Below are 16097 nucleotides of genomic sequence, written 5' to 3'. Positions count from 1 at the left end.
GTTTGTGTTACAGCTCTTTCAGTCCCACCATTGAGTTTCTGTCCTGTGTCCAGGAAGAATAAGTTACATGGACAACTAGGGGGTGAGCAAGGCAAAGAGGTGCTTTATTGAGTGACTATACAGCTCTCAGGAGATCCACAGTGGGTAGCTCCTTTCTGCAGGCAAGTCATTCTGATGAGTGCCCTGCTCAGCGGAGAGGTGGCCCATAGTGGGTATTCCTAGGCACAGGCAGGTCATCACATCAAGTGTGTAGCCCTCAGTGGAGAGGAGACCCAGAGTGGGTAGCTCCTATCTGCAGATAGGTCATCCCAACAAGTGTGCAGATTGCAGCAGATAGGAGACCCAGAGTGGATAGCTCCTATCCACAGGCAGGTTGTCCTGATGTCTGTGCAGCCTTCAGCAAAAAGGGGACCCAGAGTGGGTAGCTCCTTTCCAATTTCAGAGCAAATTTGAGGCCTGACCTAGGCACTGTTAGAGGTTGTTTGTACCATTGAGTCTGCAGTCCTGAATGGAGAAGAGACCTGTAATGGGTGGCTCCTATCTGCAGCCAGGTTGTTCTGATTTCTGCCTGAGTCTGGCTGAGTTCAGGGTTTTTATGGGCTTAGAAAGGAGAAAGTGTGTACTGACTGGTCCATGGGTTGCCATGGGTGGGCCTGGGAAAAGCACAATAAGTTCTCACTCCAGTCCATGGACTCCACCCAGAACTCACAGCCTGGCCCACATGCTTCAGGCAATTCCTGGCTTGAAGGTGGGGCTTCACCAGGGACCCAACACTTTCTGCCCAGGAGTCTGTCTGCCTCCTGCCACCATCGGTCATGTCCAAAACACCCAGGCTGTTAGTGCCAAGGGGTGCCTGCAGGCCTGCACCAAGTCACCCTCAGCCCCTCCCTCAAACTCCCTTCTGTGTTTGTCAGCACCCAAAGTCCAGAGGGGACCAAGGCAGCAGGGGACTGGTGTGTCAGCACTGCCCCAAGCACATGAACACCCAGCCAGGTTGCACCAGTGCCCAGGCTCAGCCTCAACTTTGCTCCAAAATTGGAGCAGGCACTAGGAGTGGGGAGAGGCCAGGAAGCAGGAGTAGGCACTTCCAAGCCTGTTGAGGCAGAGGGGCTTCCCTGGCATCTGAGAGTGCAGGGATGCCTGGGTCTGTAGCCATGGCTGGGCAGCTTCAGCTGTGTCTGGGAGGGCGGGGCTCCTACCTTGCCAACTCAGAATAGGGTGGAGCTCCTGCCAGCTCCATGGAGTGTGCAGCCCTGGCTGCAGCTCCCCTGCTGCAGCTGGCCTCTTCACAGTGGTTACTCCATATGGGCTACCACTGCCGTCAATAGCATAAGGGAAGTCTGATAATGGAATGGCCCAAAAGATTACATAGTACAGTATCATGAGTAGCAGCAGAAGATACTGGTATACAGTAAGCACTCTACAAATGCTGTTAAAGTTAAATCAGGGTATTTTGATTACCCATGTTCCCAATCAGACAGAAAATAGCTATAAAACCTCTTCATTACACACACAAAAACTTTCTCTCCTGATCCCTAATAAAGCAAGCTTCACCCTCACAAACCTAAGAATTACTGCTCTGGATAAAGACCATGAAAATTCATTTATTTTAAACCAGACTTCAAAATGAACTCTACTACACTACCTGGAGAGTGAATGATGCAGAGACTGTGTCTACAATTCGTTCTTCCATGATGAAAATTTAATTTCAAACTTTTCTTTATGGTATGGGAGAGACCACTGCTCAGACTCTATCTAATCATCTGGCTCCTAGACTATAATATGAGGAAGCTGAGATAGCTTAGGAAGATGGCAGATAGGATACAGGGTTAACATGCAGCTCCCACTTGCATGGACAGAACAGCATGTGGAGATTCACACTGTGAACTTTTGCTCCAAGAACCACCATAGGAATGTACCAGGAAAACTGAAAGAATGCATTGATCCTTTGAAAGAAGTGGCATGCCACTACAAATTCTGCATGACAGGTGAAAAACTGCAAGTTCCCAAAGTGTGAGAGGGGGAATATATGCCTCTGAACACACATCCCCACTGGGGAATCTGAAATCCAGATCACAGGAGAAAGATGTAACCTTACCTAGAGCTGAAATGGATTTTGGGAACCACACAAAATATAGAAATAGAAGCAACAACCTAAAAACCATAAAAAAAAAAAAAAGAAAAGAAAAAAGAAATAGAAACAACAATGGGAAGAGGCTTGTAGGCCTTCCCACAGGGTGAAAGAAGCTTCCAACTAAAATTTGTAATAATTTTGACTCGGAGTGAATTTTCTTGAGTAGAATCCAGGGAGTAAATGGGGACTGCTGCAGGTATAAGCACAGGAGCTGCTGATGACAATGTGGGAAGATAAAAAAGGCAAAGTCTGAAATCTGTGCTTGCTTTGTCAACAAGGAAGCTTATGACCTGGGCAAGGTCTGAGTGGGGCACTGCAGGAGCAAGACCAGCCTTGCCAACTGTGTGGGAGCTGAGGCTGAGTGACACCTTTTGCTACCAGCTATGTCCTTGGGGAACTATATGACACAGCAGAGGCAGCCATAATCTCCTCTGGAACATAACCCCATTGGACTGAGAACCACACCCAATCCCCCACAGTGGCCTCAGCAAGCCTTGCCCAAGGAGAGTCTGAGCCCAGACCCACCTAACCCTGCCCCAACCTGAAGGTATTTCACTACCTGCCCTGGTAGCAGAACACAAAAGACAGAAACTCTTCCAAGCTTTATGGCCCCACTCATTGCCTAGGAAACCAGAATAGTTACCCTGGCCAATGTATAGCAAGCTTAAATCCCCTTACTACTACCACAGCTGGTGCTCTCTTGAAAGCACCACCTTCTGGCTGGAGGTCAACCAACTCAGACCATTACAGCAAATCATGACAGAATAATCCCGTTCCCCCAAGAAGAAGGAAACAACAGGTAATTCCACTGCCTGCAACATCCTGCCTAACCAGAGGTCCTACATCTCTCCATGTGACAACTGCTAGCATAACCATCATTCAAGAAAGCCAGCACGTTAAACACAGCTACAACCAAGGACCCTCAAACAGTCTGGTTTACTCCCCTGCCACCTCCCCCAGAGCAGATGCTAGGATCCACGGCTGGGAGACCTGAAGATGGATCACATCACAGGACCCTTGAAGACATTCCCCAGAACCAGCCCAGAGCCTGGTAGCCCCACTTGGTGGCTAGACCCAGAAGAGATATAACAATCACTGCAGTTTGGCTCACAGAAAGCCCCATCCCCAGGGGAAGGGGAAGAGAACCACATCAAGGGATCATGCCATGGGACAAAATAATCTGAACAGCAGTCCTTGAGTCCCAGATCTTCCCTCTGACATAGTCTACCCAAATAAGAAGGAACCAGAAAAATGATCCTGGTAATATGAAAAAACAGGGCTCTATAACACCCTGAAAATATCACACTAGCTCCCCAGCAATGAATCCAAACCAAACAGAATTCTCTGAATTGCCTGATAAAGAATCCAAGGGAGATGATTATTAAGCTACTCAAGGAGATACCAGAGAAAGGAGAAAACTAACTTAAAGAAAGTAAAAGGGCAATACATAGTATGGATTAAAAAATGCTTCAGAGAAATAGATATCATTAAAAAAAATCACAACTTCTGGAAATGAAAAACACACTTAGAGAAAAATACAAAATGCACTGGAAAGTTTCAACAATAGACTAGAACAAGCAGAAGAAAGAACTTTAGAGCTCAAAGAGAAGGCTTTTGAATTAACCCAATCAGACAAAGACAAAGAAAAAAGAATTTGAGAAAAATTAACAGAGCCTTCAAGAAATTAGTAATTATGTTAAACAGACAAACCTAAGAATAACTGGTGTTCCTAAGAAAGAAGAGAAATCTAAAAGTTTGGAAAACTTATCTGAGGGACTAATTGAAGAAAACTTCCCTGGACTTGCTAGAGATCTAGACAACTAAATACTGGAAGCTCAAAGAACAACTGGGAAATTCATTGCAAAAAGACCCTCACCTAGGCACATAAACATCAAGTTATCTATAATCAAGACACAGGAAGGAATCTTAAGAACTGTGAGATGAAAGCATTAGGTAAACTATACAGAAAAACCTATCAGATTAACAGAATTCTCAGCAGAAACCCTACAAGTCAGAAGAGATTAGGGTATAAAGAAAATATGGTACATTAGCCTCCTGAAACAAAATAATTGTCAGCCAAGAATTCTGTATCCAACAAAACTAAGCTTCATAAATGAAGGACAGATAAAGTCTTTTTCAGACAAACAAATGCTGAGAGAATTCACCACTACCAAGCCAGCACTACAAGAAATGCTAAAACGAGTTCTAAATCTTGAAACAAAACCTTGAAATACACCAAAATAAAGCTTCCTTAAAGCATAAATCTCATAGGGTCTATAAAACAATAGCACAATGGGAAAAAAACAAGGTATTCAGGCAACAACTAGAATAAGGACTAGAACAGTACCACACATCTGAATACTAATGTTGCATGTAAATGGCCTAAATGCTCCATGTAAAAGATATAGAATGGCAGAATGGATAAAAATCCATCAAACTGGGAATGTAAGTTAGTTCAACCATTGTGGAAGATGATGTGGCAATTCCACAAAGACCTAGAATCAGAAATACCATTTGACCCAACAATACAATTACTGGGTATATACCCAAAGGAATATAAATTATTCTATTGCAAAGATATATGTATGTGTATGTTCATTGTAGCACTATTCACAATAGCAAAGACATGGAACCAACAAAAATGCCCATCAATGATAGACTGGATAAAGAAAATGTGGTTCAGATACATCATGGAACATGTCGCAGCCATAAAAATAAATGAGATCATGTCCTTTGCACGAACATGGATGAAGCTGGAAGCCATTATCCTCAGCAAGCTAACACAGGAACAGAAAACCGAACACCATACGTTCTCACTTATAAGTGGGACCTAAACAGTGAGAACACATGGAACAGGGAGGGGAACAATACACAATGGGGCCAGTTGGGCAGCGGTGTGGTTGGGGGAGAAAGAGCATTAGGAAAAATAGCTAATGTATGCTGGGCTTAATACCTAGGTGATGGGTTGATAGGTGCAGCAAACCACCATAGCACATGTCTACCTATGTAACAAATATGCACATGTATCCCAGAACTTAAAATTTAATTTCATTAAAAAAAAAAATTCACCATCCAAGTATCTGCTGTCTTCAAGAGATTCACCTAACACACAAGGACTCACATCAACTTGATGTAAAGGGGTGAAAAAAAGATATTCCATGCAAATGGACACCAAAAGTGAACAGAAGTAGCTACTCTCACACCAAACAAAACAGACTTAAAAGCAACAACAGTTTAAAAAGACAAAGAGGGACATTATATAATGCTAAAAGGATCAGTCCAACAGGAAAATATCACAATCCTAAATATATATGCACCTAACACTGGAGCTCCCAAATTTATGAAACAATGAAATGAGATAGACGGCAACACAGTAATGGTGGGAAACTTCAATATTCCACTGAGAGCACTAGATAGGTCATCAAGACAGAAAGTCAACAAAGAAACAATGAACTTAAACTATAACCAAGAACAAATGGATTTAGCAGATATTTACAGAACATTCTACCCAACAACTGTAGAATATACATTCTTTTTATCAGTGCATGGAATATGCACCAAGACTGACCATATGATATGTCACAAGTCTCAATAAATTTTTTAAAAATTGAAATTATACCAAGTATCCTCTCAGAGCACAGTGAATAAAACTAGAAATTAACCCTCAAAACTATACTAATAAATGGAAATTAAATAATCTGCTCTTAAATGATCTTTGGGTCGACAATAAAATCAAGATGGAAATTTTAAAAATCTTTGAACTGAATGATAACAATGACTCAACTTATCAAAACCTCTGGGATACAGCTAAAGCAATACTAAGAGGAAAGTTCATGGCATCGTATGCTTACGTGAAAAATTCTGAAAGAGCACAAATAGACAATCTATGGTGACACTTCAAGACACTAGAGAAACAAGAACAAACAAACCCAAACCAAGCAGAAGAAAAGAAATAAAGGTCAGAGTAGAACTACATAAAATTGAAACAACAAAAAATATAAAAGATAAAAGAAACAAAAAGCTGGCTCTTTGAAAAGATAAACAAAATTGATATACCATTAGTGAGATTAACCAAGAAAAGAAGAGAGAAGATCCAAAAAAGCTCAATTAGAAATAGAATGGGAGATATTATAACTGATACCACAGAAATGCAAAAGATCATTCAAGGCTACCATGAACACCTTTATGTACACAAACTAGAAAATCTACAGGAGATGAACAAATTCCTGGAAGTCTGCAACCCTCCTAGATTAAATCAGAAAGAAATAGAAACTCTGAACAGACCAATAACAAGTAGTGAAACTGAAATGAGGGGAGCACTACACACTGGGGTCTGTTTGGGGGAAATAGGGGAGGGACAGCAGTGGGTGGGGAGTTGGGGAGAGAGAGCACAGGGAGAAATGCCAAATATAGGTGAAGGGGAGGAAGGCAGCAAATCACACTGCCACATGTGTACCTATGCAACAATCTTGCATGTTCTTCCCATGTACCCCAAAACCTAAAATGCAATAAAATAAATAAAATAAAATAAATGGAAAAAAAAAAGAAGACGACACACATGAGGCCAACAAACATATGAAAAAATGCTCATCATCACTGGTAATTAGAGAAATGCAAATCAAAACTACATTGAGATACCATCTCACAGCAGTTAGAAGGGTGATCATTAAATAATCTGGAGACAACAGATGCTGGAGGGGATGAGGAGAAATAGGAACACTTTTACACTGTTGGTGGGAGTGTAAATTAGTTCAACCATTGTGGAAGACGGTGTGGCAATTCCTCAAGGACCTAGAAATAGAAATTCCATTTGACCCAGCAATCCCATTACTGGGTATATATACAAAGGATTATAAATCGTTCTACTATAAGGACACATGCACACGAATGTTCATTGCAGCACAGTTTACAATAGCAAAGACCTGGAACCAACCCAAATGCCCATCGATGATAGACTGGACAGGGAAAATGTGGCACATATACACCATGGAATACTATGCAGCCATCAAAAACAATGAGTTCGTGTCCTTTGTAGGGACATGGATGAACCTGGAAACCATCATTCTCAGCAAATTGACACAAGAACAGAAAATCAAACACCGCATGTTCTCACTCATAGGCAGGTGTTGAACAATGAGAACACATGGACACAGGGAGGGGAGCATCACACACTGGGGTCTGTTGGGGGGAAATAGGGGAGGGACAGCGGGGGGTGGGGAAGTGGGGAGAGATAGCATGGGGAGAAATGCCAGATATAGGTGAAGGGGAGGAAGGCAGCAAATCACACTGCTATGTGTGTACCTATGCAACAATTTTGCATGTTCTCCACATGTACCCCAAAACCTAAAATACAAAAATAAATAAATAAATAAATAATAAAAAATAAAAATTGCCAATTTAAAAAAAAGTCCAGGACAAGATGGATTCACAGCTGCATTCTATCAAACATTCAAAGAATTGGTAGCAATCCTACTGACACTATTCCACAAGACAAAGAGAGAACCTTTCATAGATCATTATATGAATCCAGTATCACCCTGATACCAAAACTAGAGAAGTACATAACAAAAACAGAAAACTACAGACAAATATCCCTGATTAACATAGATGCAAAAATCCTCAAAAAAAAAAAAAAAATACTAGCTAACCAAATCCAACAGCATATCAAAAAGATAATATGCCATGATCAAGTGGGTTTCATACCAGGGATGCAGGATGGTTTAACATATACAAGTCAATAAATGTGATACATCACATAAACAGAATTTAAAACAAAAATCATATGATCATCTCAATAGATACAGAAAAAGGATTTGAGGAAATCTAGCATCCCTTTGTGATTAAAACACCCTCAACAAAATCAACATAGAAGGGATATACCTCAATGTAATAAAAGCCATCTATGAAAAACTCACTGTGAACATCATACTGAACAGGGAAATGTTGAAAACTTCCCCGAGAACTGGAACAACACAAGGATGCCCACTTTCAGCATTTCCATTCAACATAGCACTGGAAGTCCTAGCCAGAGTAATCAGACAAGAGAAACAAATAAAGGGCATCCAAATCACTAAAGAGGAAGTCAAAATTTTGCTGGTTCCTGATGATATGATCATATACCTAGAAAACCCTAAAGAATCATCTAAAAAGCTCCTACATCTGAAAAATGAATTGAATAAAGTTTCAGGATACAAAATTAATGCACACAAATCAGTAGTGCTACTATATACAACGACCAATCTGAGAATCAAATGAAAAACTGAATCCGTTTTACAACAGGAAAAAAAAAAAAAAAGAAACTTTAGGAATACACCAAATCAAGGAGGTGAAAGAGCTCTATAAGGAAAACTACAAAACACTGCTGGAATATTGTGAAGATAACCACACTGCCAAAAGCAATCTACAAATTCACTGTAATTCCCATCATCATTCTTCACAGAACTAGAAAAAAAATCTTAAAATTCATATGGAACCAAAAAAGAGCCCACATAGCCAAAGTAAGACTAAGCTAAAAGAACAAATCCGGAGGCATCACACTGCCTGACTTCAAACAATACTTCAAGGCTATAGCTACCAAAACAGTATGGTATTGGTATAAAAATAGGCACATAGATCAATGGAACAGAATAGAGAATCCAGAAATGAATTCAAATACTTACAGCCAACTTATCTTTAACAAAGCAAACAAAAACATAAAGTGGGGAAAGGATACCCCATTCAACAAATGGTGCTGAGATAATTGGAAAGCCACACGTAGAAGAATGAAACTGGATCCTCATCTGTGACCTTAGACAAAAATCAACTCAAGATGAATCAAAGACTTAAATCTAAGATCTGAAACCATAAAAATTCTAGAAGATAACATCGGAAAAACTCTTCTTGACATTGGCTTAGGCAAAGACCTTATGACCAAGAACCCAAAAGCAAATGCAACCAAACCAAAAATAAATAGATGGGACCTAATTAAAGTAAAAAGCTCTGCACAGCAAAAGAAAAAAATCAGCAGAATAAACAGGCAACATTCAGAGTGGGAGAAAATCTTCACAAACTATGTATCCAACAAATGACTAATATCCAGAATCTACAAGGAACTCAAACAAATCAGCAAGAAAAAAACAAATAATCCCATCAAAAGATGCCCAAAAGACATTAAGAGATAATTCTCAAAAGAAGCTATACAAATGGCCAATAAGCATATGAAAAAATGCTCAAAATCACTAATTATCAGGGAAATGTAAATCAAAACTACAATGCAATATCACCTTATTCCTGTAAGAATGGCCATAATGTAAAAATCAAAAAAATAACCGATGTTGGCATGGATGTGGTAAAAAGGGAACACTTTTACACTGCTAGTGGAAATGTAAACTAGTACAACCACTAAGGAAATCTGTGGAGATTCCTTTAAGAACTAAAAGCAGAACTACCATTTGATCCAGCAATCCCACTACTGGGTATCTACCCAGAAGAAAAGATTATTTGAAAAAGAAACTTGCACCTGCATGCTTATAGCAGCACAATTTGCAATTGCAAAAATACAGAACCAGCCTAAATGCCCATCAACCAACGAGTAGATAAAGAAAATGTGATAGATAGATAGATGATAGACAGATAGATAGAGATAGACAGATAGATAGATAGATACACACACAGGCATGCATGCACATACCCCCCCCCATGGAATACTACTCAGCCATAAAAAGGAAAGAAATAATACCATTCACAGCAACCTGGATGGAGCTAAAGACCATTATTCTAAGTGAAGTAACTCAGGGATAGAAAAACCAAACATCATATGTTCGCACTCATAAATGGAAGCTAAGTTATGAAAATGCAAAGGCATAAAAATAATACAATGGACTTTGGAGACTCAGGGGGAAGGGTTGGAGGGGGATGAGGGATAAAAGATGACACACTGGTTACAATGTACACTGCTCTGGTGATGGGTGCACCAAAATCTCAGAAATCACCACTAAAGATGGGTGCAGTGGTTCATGTCTGTAATCCCAGCACTTTGGGAGACCAAGGTGGGTGGATCACCTGAGGTTAGGAGTTCAAGACTAGTCTGGCCAACATGGTGAAACCCCATCTCTACTAAAAATTAAAAAATTAGCTGGACGTGGTGGTACACACTTGTAATCCCAGCTATTCGGGAGGATGAGGCAGGAGAATCACTTGAACTCGGGAGGCAGAAGTTTCAGTGAGCCAAGATCGTACCATAGCACTCCAGCCTGGTTGACAAGAGTGAAACTCTGTCTCAAAAAAAAGGAGAGAAGAGAGGGAAGAGAGGGAAGAGAGGAGAGGGAAGGGAAGGGGAGGGGAGGAGAGGGGAGAAGAGGAGAGGGGAGAGGGGTGAGGGGAGGAGAGAGGAAGGGAAGGGGGAGGGGAGAGGAGGGGGTGAGGGGAGGAGACGGAGGTGAGGGGAGGGGAGGGGGAGGAGAGGGGAGGGGGCGAGGGGAGGGAGGAAAGAGGGAAGGAAAAAGAAGGGAGGGAGGGAGGAAAGAGGGAGGGAGGGAAAGGAGGAAGGAAGGAAGGGAGGGAGGAGGGAGGGAGGAAGGTGGGAGGGAGGGAGGGAGGGAGGGAAGAAGGAAGGAAGGAAGGAAGGAAGGAAGGAAGGAAGGAAGGGAGGGACCACTAAAGAACTTATCCATATAACCCAAAACCACCTGTTCCCCATAAACTATTGAAATAAAATTAATAAATTTTTTTAAATGAACTCTTTGATTTTGATTCAGGAATCCTGAAATCCAGAATCACCAGAATAATTTAAAAGAGGTGAATGTTTGCAATCCAACAACCCCACTATTGGGTATCTACCTAAAGGAAAAAAAGCCACTATATCAGAAAGACACCTTCACATATATGTTTGCTACAGCACAATTTACAATTGTAAAGATTTGGAACATCCCTAAGTGCCTATCAATTGATGAGTGGATAAAGAAAATGGGACATACACCATAGAATATTACTCAGCCATAAAAACAAATAAAATAATGCCTTTTGCAGCAAGTTGCATGGAGCTAGAGTCCATTATTCTAAGTGTAGTAACTCAGGAATGGAAAACCAAATACTATATATTCTCCCTTATAAGAGAGAGCTAAGCTATGGGTTCACAAAGGCATACAGAGTGGTATAATAGACACTGGAGACTCAGAAGCGGGTGAAGGGAGAAAGAAGAAGGACAAAAATCTAGATATAGGGTAGAATGTACACTATTCAGGTGACGAGTGCACTAAAATCTCAGACTTTGCCACTATACAATTCATCCATAAAACCAAAAACCACTTGTACCCCTAAAGCTATTGACATTTTAAATAAATAAATAATAAAAATTAATGAGTAAACAAAAAGAAAAAGGGAGGTTGAATATATGTTTGTGTTACTTCAAAATCACACTCAAAATCCCATCAAGTGTGTTTGAAGAGTTATAATATTTACTATATTTATTACTTATAATGAATTAATACAGGGATTTCATTTATCAGCTAGTTCTAAAACATATCTTTCACCATAGCAGGTGCTAGTCTATAAATTTTTATATTGAAAAATTTCCCTACAAAGTTTAGAATATATATAACATACATGTGACACAATCTTTAGCCCTCTAGAAGAGTCATCTATGGTGATATAATCCACATCACTCTATAGTATTTTAATAAACATGCAAATAAATAGCACACAATGCTACATATTAATCACTTTTCAAAGTGATTTTTAAACATTATTTTGCTTTGTCTGATAAAGTTGGAAGCAAATGCCAGGGGGATAAAACCTGACATTAAATAGTCTGTGATCCAGGAGTTTGGGTTGTGCTTTACATCCAATCACACCCACTTTGGTTCATATTGATACACAAATGTATTTTCTTACAAAGCAGAAAGTGAATGTAGTAGATGGTTTGCTTCTTGTCTCCTGACACTAATGTAAAATGTGTTATTACTGTATAAAGGGGTTTTAAAGATAATTTTGAATGTGCTATGGGAGAATATGGCAAATGGGAGAAATGAGGCTGCTCTGAGCATCTAGGGTAGAGTGAAAGAAAATATGGAGTATTTAATGATAGAGTTTGTGCAGATAAATTTATAGTACATTCACTTAGGTGCAGAAAATAAGGAAAGGTGAATGAGTAATACTGGGAGGGAGGTGGATCTCCCAAAATCTCAAAAACAACAGTAAGAGGACTCACTCTAGAGAGAATATATAGAAGCCATTTTCATAATGGAAATGATTTATCCAAACCACTAATAAAATTAATTTTGAAGCATAATTAAAATCAATAATCATTGGCAAAAATTATTTTAAACTTCTATTAAAATGCCAAATTAATGGCAAAATTATTAAAGAACAATGATAAAGAAAAGTGCTACAGAGGAAGAATTTGAGTCTAACAGACTGTTTTGTGTTTGTTGGCTACTGTAGTCTGATGCTTGCCTAGCAATAGTCCCCAGATTATTATGGTTTGTGCTAACTGAGGAAACAGTCCTTGTTTCATTGACTTGCACACTTTTGCTCAATTGAAGTTAACAGAATGGGCCACAACTGGAAGTGGAAGTCTCTTTTGCTTAATTTATTTGCCACAGTAATACTATAAAGCCAACCATAGGAATCTCAGTCCAGTTTGGAGTCTAATGACTGAATGAAGAGGTAGAAAACCAAAAGTGGCAGCCAACACATGACAAGAATCTTCATAAAGCAATATTAGAAAATGTCTTGAGTAATGTCATCCATCTGTAATGGCTACAGTTTCAAACTGCCTGTATACAGAGGGTTGACTAGATGACTTTCACCACACAAATACATTTTTAGAAATTTGACCTCATTTCAGGATCATTCACTATGCTTTACATGCAATCCAGAATGCTGCACACATATGATATTCCTTGCTCTCTAGAAGTTTATGTTCTAAACAAAATCCTAGAAACCTTATTTCCCCATAAGGCTGACTTTTATGTGTCTCATTTGATTACAACACAAGGATCTACCCCAAAAGTTCAATTTATATCTCAAAGAGGAGGGAGCAAGGTGAAGAGAAACAACTGAATCTGAACCCATAAAAGTTATTTAATACATGTCAATATTATACCTAAAAAGTAATCTAATGAATTCATTCTTTATGTACACAGCAGAACATTATCAACAAATTTATAGAGCATTGTTGTATTAGGAATCATGAGAGCACAAAGAAGCGTTAAGACATCTGATTCCTGTTCTTTTTTTAAAGGGTCCGATTCTCCCTCTCATTAGGTCCAATTCTCCCTCTCATAGCCACTCTTTGAGTGACATGCACAATGACAACACTCTCCAACTCAAGAAACTGCAGGACAAACATATACACCCCCATAGGTGTGTGGGAAAAGTGCAGTACATGACTCATCACCATTTAAACAGTTCCATCACTGATGGTCTACTGGAATTACTCCATCATCTCCCTGTAACTTTAGAGTTTACTTTAAAAACCCTCTAGGCTAGGTGAGGCTAACATTATTTCCAGTATCATGTAAACCACTGACATGAAAACGTTAAGATGAGTTTAAAACTATGCAAAAATATGTAAAAAGAATCTACTTTTCTACAAATACACGTAATAAGGAATACTTCAACAAGGTATGTACATTAAATTTTATTAGTTTTTATTGTTTCCATTAACTTGGATATCACTAACAATTGCAGAGTTATTTTCTTTTATTAAATGGTTAAAAGGCCTTCAAAGCTAGAATACAATTTGCCCTTCTCTGAGGAGTGGCTGTTTAAGAGGGATCATTAGCTGTAATGTAGAATATGAAGGCATGCCTCTCCCATCAACAGCTGACAGTCACATAAGGTAAAGGTGGAACATCCAAGAATAAGGACTTGCTCGTGAGGTGGAACTCAACAACTATCATTTTTAACATGCTTTTAACCATATGACATTTCAATCACTTAATTTTTTTACTGTACTGATATCTTAGTTGTCCCATTTTTTAAATAAAGAATATACCAGTAACTGACCAGAAAACAATTACTACACACCCATACACATGAAATTCTATAAATAATTGGTGGGTAGAGGAGAAGGATGTTAAAGTGATCTCTTTCTGAGATTTTAGAGGCCCAGTTTCCTCATTGTGTTCCCACATAAATACTTTCATTGCAGATATTTCAAACATTATGCCAGACTCATACAGATAAAAATCCTGGAGTATGTGTTCTGAATGTGTTGGTAAAGAAAGTCACTTCATTTGAGAGGTCTCTGCCCCTTCAACCTCACCCTCCTTACCAATATACATTCATCACTGAAAAGGGAAATATTTACAAAAGTTAGTTTAGTTATGTTTAAATATTATGTTTAGCTGTCTGGAGACCATGTTCTCAAGATTTATACAAGAAATCAAGGATTTAACTTCCTAACAATTAGAAAGCCACACTGTGTAAAATCAAAGACTTAGTTAAAGGAAATTAAAATAGTTTTACCATTGGTGCTAAACTGAAATGGCTCCATCTCTTCCCAACACCTGGATCAAAACCTTTTGCACTTTCATGTAAACAAACCGGGGCATGCAAAATTCTCTGTCTGCAGTAGGATACCACCTCTGCACAGGCATTTGGGTGAAAAATGTGGAAAATGCCTAAGGACTCTTTGAAGCAGCTTAGAAGAAGTGAGAGCAGGAAAGAGGCTCTTCTCTAGGGTAAGTTTGTTTAGTAGAAAGTAAGCAATTTGTCAGGGTAAGAGTTGACAATGTTGATTCCAACAGTTTGAACTGTGAATAAACATCCAAAGGGATTATGTTACTGAGAATTAGAAAAGATTCCACTAAACTTAATAGAACACTTGTGTTTTCAAAGATAATATGCCTTCAAGCCATACTCTGGAGCCTTGGTTTAGGGTTAGAATTACCCTAAGCCCTTTCTATGCCACATTAAAGAACACAAGGTCTGACCCCTCTAATAAATGCCTAAAAATATTAGACTAAAGATAGAATAAAAATATTTCATTTCCACTTATTGAATTGGAAAATACCCACCCCCCACACACACACACTCACATATTTATACACACACACATGCACACATGAAGTTGACTAAAAAAACTTGAAGAAACATCTATGCTCTTCCCAAACATCTAAACTTAAACCCAGTTTCAGTAACCAACTTAGGGAAATATATGCATTGGCCATAAATCACTTTTAACTTTTCCCTTCTTAATGACCTATCAAAGAGCAAAAAACAGGGCCTATACTTATGAAATCCATAATCCCCTTCTCTGCTCACCAAAGCTACATTTAAGTCTGGCTTTCATCTCATACTGTTGGGTTTTTCACCAGGTACAAGATGAAAAGTTGTAAGAGTCTTGTTCTTTTCTAAAAGCAAAACAATTTGGTTGCCACTCAGCAATTCCTGGTGACGTGCCAAGAAGCGTATAAAAAAAAGTTAAAGTTTTCCTAACTTAGAACTTACAAAAATAAGTGTGAGATGGTCATAGCCTGTCAGACAATCCATCTTTTTATTTATTAATATTCATAAGGGAAAACACGTAGTTTTGATTTGTTAAAGTTGATTTGGGTCAATATAATGCAGGTCTGTCTTACGTGGTCTCAAGAAAATGGAGGTAACTTGGACTGCTCTTCTGAGTTCACCTCAAATCCATAATGATTCTCACATAAGATTCTGCTCTTACAATATTTTCCAAAGCCTGACAAAAGCATGCAGCTCATTTGCTCATTACCAGCAAAGTTTGCAAGCAGCCCTGCAAAAAATTGTTTCTCCTTGTAGCTCTGACACATTTTCACTTTCCTCCTAGAACCAAGGATGTAAGGAAGCATGGCTCAGTCTCATAGCCTCTTTGCTCTTAAAAAGAAAATCAAATTCCCCAGATATTTCCAGACTCCACCAAGAATAGAACATTCTCTGCTCTGTCTAAGGACCATTATCTCTTTTACATTTCATCTTTATATTCACTGGGTTCATAGAAAGGGCATACACAGAA

The 16097-nt window shown here is 39.1% G+C and overlaps 1 protein-coding gene across 2 annotated transcripts in view; it reads right to left on the bottom strand.

Annotated features, from left to right (window-relative positions):
• The window catches only part of HPSE2 (heparanase 2 (inactive)), a 766947-nt gene that overhangs the window by 667990 nt on the left and 82860 nt on the right, over positions 1-16097 (bottom strand). The window lies entirely within an intron of this gene.

This window comes from Aotus nancymaae, unplaced genomic scaffold (assembly GCF_030222135.1).
Source record: "Aotus nancymaae isolate 86718 unplaced genomic scaffold, 86718_ANA_hifiasm-v0.15.2.pri h1tg000010l, whole genome shotgun sequence".
Taxonomy (NCBI): Eukaryota; Metazoa; Chordata; class Mammalia; order Primates; family Aotidae; genus Aotus; species Aotus nancymaae.
The sequence above is the reverse complement of the archived record's forward strand: the minus strand, read 5'-3'. Positions and strand labels throughout refer to the sequence as shown.